The sequence below is a fragment of the Gossypium arboreum genome, chromosome 7, assembly GCF_025698485.1.
Source record: "Gossypium arboreum isolate Shixiya-1 chromosome 7, ASM2569848v2, whole genome shotgun sequence".
Classification (NCBI taxonomy): Eukaryota; Viridiplantae; Streptophyta; class Magnoliopsida; order Malvales; family Malvaceae; genus Gossypium; species Gossypium arboreum.
This window is the reverse complement of record NC_069076.1, coordinates 88,431,878-88,439,697: the sequence shown is the minus strand read 5'-3', so window position 1 is coordinate 88,439,697 and position 7,820 is coordinate 88,431,878.

Sequence of the window (7,820 nt, the reverse complement as noted above, 5' to 3'; positions counted from 1 at the left end):
GTTGAAAACATGGGCGGATCAAATTACGTTTTGGTGATTCAAAAACAATTATTTTTCTCCCATATGAACCCTCAAGCGAGTTGATTGTTGATATCATTTTCGCAAGTCAAATCCCATGAGTTCCTCAATGAATTCGAGATTGAGCGTTTGAAGAATAAAGAAGCTATTAATGCTTGCTTGGTAGAACCATCAATGGAGGAAATTGAAATCAACTTTAAATGGTGGGATATGCGTAAAAATTCAATGCATTTCGTTACGACATCTTGGAATTCTATTGTAAAGAACAATCGACTCAAAGTTGATGATATTGTTTAACTATAGTCATTCCGAGTCAACTCAACTTTATGCTTTACACTTCAAAAATTCTGAGTTGATTTAACCTCAGAAAAATGTATATTGAAATTATGAAATAATTTATGATGTTAAATATTAGTATTACTTGAATCAAAACATGTATATCTATTGGTTTATTACATAACCCTCCAAAAAAAAAAAAAAACAATGTAAAAATCTGATGTTATCTTCGTCTTTTTGCCTGACTCAGATATATTAGCAGCAGTAATTAAGTCTTTCTTTCAAAGGCCTCATGTATATTTTACTTATCATATAGAGAAGCATAAAATGTAGACCCAAAAGCCGTTTTTACTTTTTGTCTTGCTTATTATACCCTCTTTAACTAAAATTAAATCAATGGTAGTCTAAGTAAACTGAATAATTTGTCTCCATGCCATTCAAACCAATTGCCAACACCATATTTGTAACACCAAAATCTGTATGAACTAACTAGGTCACTTTTAGGGGTGTGCAAAACTTTATTCGATTCGAAAAAATAAAAAAAAATTGAATTTTGAGTTCAAGTCGAGTTGAATATCACAATTCGAATAACAGATTGCTGTAAATACCCCTTTAGTCCTTGTCAACTTTGAAAATAAGCAAATTGGTCTCTCTCACAATAAAATTACAAAAAAATAATTAAAATAATTTTCAAAAATTCAAATTAATTTTTAAAAATTAAAATTTATATTTTGAAAATTTTAAAATTATAAAAAATATAAAAAGTTAAAATTTTAAAAATTTTCTAAAATAATAATTGTGATCTAATTAATGATTCAAATTTATCATACTCAAGTATCTTATTTTCTTATTGTTTTGCTTTGAAAAAATTTCAAAAATATATGGCTTCAAATTTATGTGCTCTAACATGGAATTAGTTATACTGTAACAATATTTTTATTTAACATGTTTAATTTTTTTAATTTAACTCGAACAATTTCACTCAATTCGATTCGACTTGAATTTCATTTCACTCGACTCGATTAAATTTTTTTTTAAATTGAGTTAAGATGATAAAATAGGACTTGTGAACTCGATTAACTCGAAATTTTTTTACTCGATTCGATTAAACACTCACCCCTAGTTATCTTTACATAACCTACAGATAAAACAATTATGACATCACTACATCCAAAACACTAAACTAACTAAATCCTCTTCTCAATCTCGGACTCGTTCATGAACTCATGTCATTCGACTTTCAAAATCGGTATCAACAATCAACTCACTTGAGGGTTCAGATAAGAAAAACATAATTGTTTTTGAATTCCCACAATGCATTTTGATCCCTCTTATTTTCCATAATATGTCGTCTCCTCCATAAAGTTTCCTTCTTGCATTTATTTCTTGGTCAACTCCAATAAATAATCCGAAGACCTCCATTTGGGATCTAGCCCTTGTGTTTCCAAAATCTTCACAACTAAGAAAATCTTAGGTAATTATGCAACTATTAGGGTGAAAGTATAAATACATATACGCACACATGGGAGTTGAACTGTTTTTAGATAATTCCAAAGCACGTATTGAATCTGATACTTCAATCAAATCTTGCTGCTGTCTTGGGTCTGTCATCTGGATTGATTCCCAATTGCCAAAACCCTGCTTTGAGGTCAAACTTTGAAAAGATTTTTGCTTTTGTAATACTGGAGAAAAGCAAATCTTTATTTGGAAGAGGGAACTTGTTGTCTTGAAGGAAATGATTAAGAGGCTGATAATTTATTACCAGTCTTAATTTTCCTCTTTGCTGTTCTGATCTTTTGTTCACATAAAAAGCTTCACATGCCCATTGAGAATCTGATACTTCAATCAAATCTTGCTACTGCAGTTCTTGACATTCCTTTGTCGCGAGTAGCAGATGGTCTGGATTCATTCGCAAGTAATTTCAGTAAATTATTTTAATATGGTTAAAATATGACATAAATTCTTGAACTCTTCTTAAATTTGTAATTTAGTCCTTATAGTTTTATTTCTAGGAATTCGTCTTTCTACTTTTAGATTTCAAAATTTAAGTCTAGCTGTTAATATTATTAAAATTATTTTCTTAAATTTAAGTTCATTATAAGGTCGTTTTTCGGTTACATGACTATCAAGTGTGTATTTTTATTTCGAATGTAATGTCAACAAATTTAACAAAAAAATTAATTGTTTTAACAATTGGACATGAACTTTGAAATTTGTAAAATAAAAATATAAAAACTAAATTCTATTTTTTAAAAATACAAAGCCTTATATCATATTTTAACTTTTAGAAATTATACAAAGTTTTATTTGTTTTTGGAGTTAACTTACTCATTCGAAAGTGAAGAGAAAATCTTAATGATATAAAAGATTTTCGTAACTAAGATTATACAATTTAGTAATATTAAAACATCTTAGGAAAAGTGGTGGAGCCAAGGGGGCTGGTCAACTCCCCTAAAATGGAAAAATTTCTATTTAGGCCATTTATAATTTATAAAATTTTAAATTAGTAATGGTAAAATTGTACTTTGGCCCCTCAAAAATAATAAAAATTTGATTTAATCTTTTTAAAAGTATAAATATATGGATTATAAAAATGGTAAAATTGCATTTAATTCCACCTCTAAAAAATTTTCTAGCTCCGCCACTGCGTCTTAAGTACATTATTAAAGCAAATGGAACCAATATTATTAGTGTGCAAAACAATATCTCCATCAATCACAATCATGTCCCACGTCCAACTAGGGTTTCCTCAAAGCATTTGGATAACTTTGAAGCAGTTTGATTCAACAATAACAATTTTCTAGCTGCTGTGATTAATAAAAAAGGAACCTAACCCTATCATCAAGGTTTCAGTCACAAAAGCATTAAAAGACTTTGCTTGTGCGTTAATTCCATCAAGAACATCTCTATTGCTATTTATAGTAAAACTTGCAAGTTTAGCTGTGTTCGAGCTTTCAATGAAAGAAGTGTTGATCTTTATGACAATTTGAGGTGGAGGAGGCTATAAGGATTTGGTGTTGATGGTTCTTATCCTATTTTGAGTTAGACTCATCATGGCTTCAATGTATTCAAATAATCTTTCCACAGTAGAGTTCCAAACCTTAACAAGATCCCCTCTGCTTCCACAAAATATCCAATAATTTTGAAAGATCCATAAAATCCAACATACCTATGCGATCAAGTTAGCTCTTAAGAAGGATCCAAATTCAAATAGTTTATGATTAATCTTCATCCACTACTATAACACCTCTAACTCGTATCTTTTGCCTGACTAAGGTTAAGAGGTATTTCCGAACATATCGAAACATTTAGCATTCATTTCACAATCATCATAGCATCGTAATCATACATCAATACAGAGTCCCTTACATAGGTCAACGAGACCTTAAACATGCTTTAGAAAGGGGTCGGGACTAAACCAAACGCATACAAAAGTTTTCAAAACTTAAACAATTTTCAAAGTTATAAAGGCCACACGCCCGTGTGAACAGGTCGTGTGCCTCACACAGTATTAGACACGTTTGTGTGTCTATGCCGTGACAAAACAGGGCATACATATTGACTTTTCCACACGGCTACAGGACACGCCCGTGTGCCAGGCCGTGTGAAAATTAGGGAGGTTACTGACTTGGGTCACATGGCTGACCACACGCCCATTTGCCAGTCCATGTACCACACATGACCGATAGACACGCCCGTGTGTCTAGGCCGTGTCAAAACTGTAGGGTATACTAACTTAGAATCGTAGGGTACCCCGAAGGACACACGACCATGTAACATAACCGTATGTCGCACACAACTGACACATACGCCCGTGTCTCTGCCCATGTGGACAAAAATAGGCTATTAGCAAAGCCAAATTTCCACCCATTTCGGGCCATCCCTAGAAGCATCAAAACCAAAACATTTTATACCAAATTTTCAACCAATTCAAAACCAAAATATAAACCATTCATGCCATATCATTATCAACAAATTTTATCCTCAATATACAAACCAAAACATATCAAATCCTAAGCTAAAGTTATACCAAATATGAGTTTCATAAACTTAACTCATTTCATTCAATCTCATGCCATAAACTTACCAATACCTCAAATAAGCACATACCAAAACTTACCAAATTGACCAATTCACTTGGCCATTTATGAACATAACATATTGACCATAATGCATCACATAGTTTATAACCATAATTCATTCTTGTACACAACCAAATCTAAGCCATATCACATGGCTAGATATACACAATACAAAACATTTTGAAATACTTCTAGCCTATACACGCCATACTTCAATATTCACATTTTCAAAAGATGCCAAAATAGAGTTCGATAGTGTGGTGATGATCCTCGACGATCCCTGAGATTTTGGTAGCTTTGATATCTATGAAACAGTTGAAAACACACACAAAGTAAGCTTTCAAAAGCTTAGTAAGCCATATACAAATAAACTTAACACATAACATCAATCTAGATCAATTCATTCATATAATTCAAGGAAAAATACATTTACATAGCCATATATCTCTTATAGTTCATTTGATCATGATTCACACACACATATATATATATATATATATATATCATATCTCATTCCCATAGCAACTCATATTTATATCATATGTTCACAAAGGTACATGTACTTACCTTTCATTCTCAAACATGGTAAACAATTCAAACATACCTGAATCGGATACACATTCACATAGTCATCCATTTTCTCGAAATGCCCGTTGAACTGTTTGGAATCAATAAGGATACTCGGATAGATCAGAAAGCTCATACAATGCCAACATCTCAGATGTGGTCTTACATGTAATAAAATATCGATGCCACTATCCCAGACAAGTTCTTACACGAAATCAAATACGATGCCGATGTCCCAGACATGGTCTTATACGTAAATCATAAGTCGAGGCCAATGTCCCAGACGTGGTCTTACACGAACTCACATATCGAAAATCCTATGCCATGAGAAATGTATCCTAACTATTCCTATGGTTCGTACGGGGCTTTTCGGACGTCGTCACATTATCGGAACTTTCTCGGACATCACATATTCAGCTCTCATATAGCCATTCATCACATATCAATGTCATATAAACATAAATAATTAACTCAAACACGTTTATTTGTATATTGACTTACCTCGTACGGATTCGAATGAACGGAATCGACTACTCAATGACTTTTAACTTTTCCCGATCTAATTCTGTTTTCTTTGTTCTTGATATAAACACATTCAAATTTGAATTATTTAATCACACATTCATTCAATAAATCCATATACACACATTTAGGGTATTTTACAAATTAGCCCTCATATTTTCACATTTTAACACTTTAGTCCCTAATTCACAAAATCACAAAATACACAAAATTTCCTTTTTCACATACTTGGCTGAATATTAATAGTGTTCATATAAGCCCTAATATTTCATTTATTTCATATTTTAGTCTCTCAAAATCTCATTTTTACAATTTAGCCCAAATTACTCAAATTCATCAAAAAATCAAAGACAAAACATATTTATCTATCACATATCTTTCATTTTTCATCATTTAACAACACAAAGCTCACAATTTCATCAATGACATAACTCAAAATCATCAAAAAAATTAGAAATTGGGACATGGGCTTGATAGAACACTAAACAACAATCACAAAAACGTAGAAATTATCAAAAACCGAACAAAACACATACCTAAATCAAAGAAAGCATTGGCCGAATAGATGTGTTTTTCTTTATTTTTCTCCTTCAATTTTTGGCAACATGAACACAAAATGGCCTTATTTCATGTTTTGTTTAATTAAATCAACATTATTAATTAGTTTACCATTTTGCCCTTACATTAAAACATTAATAAATCATTATACAGTGCCCAACTAAGAAATTTAATGCATTCCAAGGTCAAATAACCACATAAGGACCTCAAAAATAATAAACATAACAAATAGGCACTTTTAATAAATAGCTAGCCATTTTTACATTTTACGCGATTAGGTCCTTTTTGCAAATTAAACACAAATGGTAAAATTTTCATATGGAATTTTCCCAGATATCAATTCACATATAATAAGCAAGGAAAATAATATTAAAATATTTTTTAGACTCGAATTTGTGGTCCCGAAATTACTGTTCTGTCTAGGGTCTAAACCGGGTTGTTACAACTCTCCCTCCTTAGGGATTTTCGTCCCCGAAAATCTTACCGTTGAACAGATTCAGATATTGTTGTCTTGTAGCATATTCGGGCTCTCACGTAGCCTCTTCAACACCGTGTCGATGCCACATTACTTTAACTAATGAAATTTTCTTATTTCATAGTTCTTTAACCTCACGAGCTAATATACAGATCGGTTCCTCTTCATAAGTCATATCAGATTGAATTTCAATCTCAGAAGGAGAAATCACATGTGAGGGATCGGATCTATAGCATCGAAGTGAAATACATTATGAATCTTTTCTAACTCAAGAGGCAATAATAATCGATAAGCAACTAGTCCGATACACTAGATAATCTCATACGACCCGATGAACGTCGGACTCAATTTGCCTTTTTTGCCGAATCTAAGTACTTTTTTCTATGAGACACTTTCAGAAAGACTTTGTCGCCAATCTCAAATTCAATGTCTTTTCTTTTCAAATCTGCATATCATTTCTGACGATCAGAAGCTGCTTTCAGACTTTCTCGGATTGTTTTCACTTTCTGTTTTCGGTCTCTTTTATCAAATCGACCTCGTGTATCTTATTTTCACTAAGCTCTGACCAATACAAAGGTGTACGGTATTTTCTACCATATAAGGTTTCGTACGGTGCCATTTTGATGCTCTAATGAAAACTATTATTATAAGCAAATTCAATCAATGGCTAATACTGTTCCCACGTACCTTCAAACTCAAGAATGTAACATCTCAACATATCCTCGAGAATCTAAATAATCCGCTAGGATTGACCATCCGTCTGTGGGTGAAAAGCAGTACTGAAGTGCAATTTCGTACCTAAAGCCTCTTACAATTTCTTCTAAAACCTCGAAGTGAATCTCAGATCTCTATCTAACACAATAGAAAATAGCACCCCGTGCAATCTCACAATATCGGATATGTATAACTCAGCTAATTTATCAAGCGAATAATCAGATCGTACCGAAATAAAATGAGTTGATTTTGTCAATCAATCAACCACAACCCAAATCGTATTTTTCTTTCTCAGAGATATAGGCAAACCTGAAACAAAATCTATCGTCACTCTATCCCACTTCCATTCGGGAATCATAATTGGTTGTAACAAACCAGATGACACCTGATGTTCAACTTTAACTTGCTGATAAATCAAACATTTCAAAACAGAATCAAAGATATCTCTTTTCATTCCAAACCACCAATAATACTATTTAAAATCATTATAGATTTTCGTACTTCCCGGATGTATAGATAACTGACTAAAATGTGCTTCATTCAAAATCATCCGAATCAACTCTAAATTTCTATGAACACAAATTCGGCCTCTGAATCTTAAACAATCA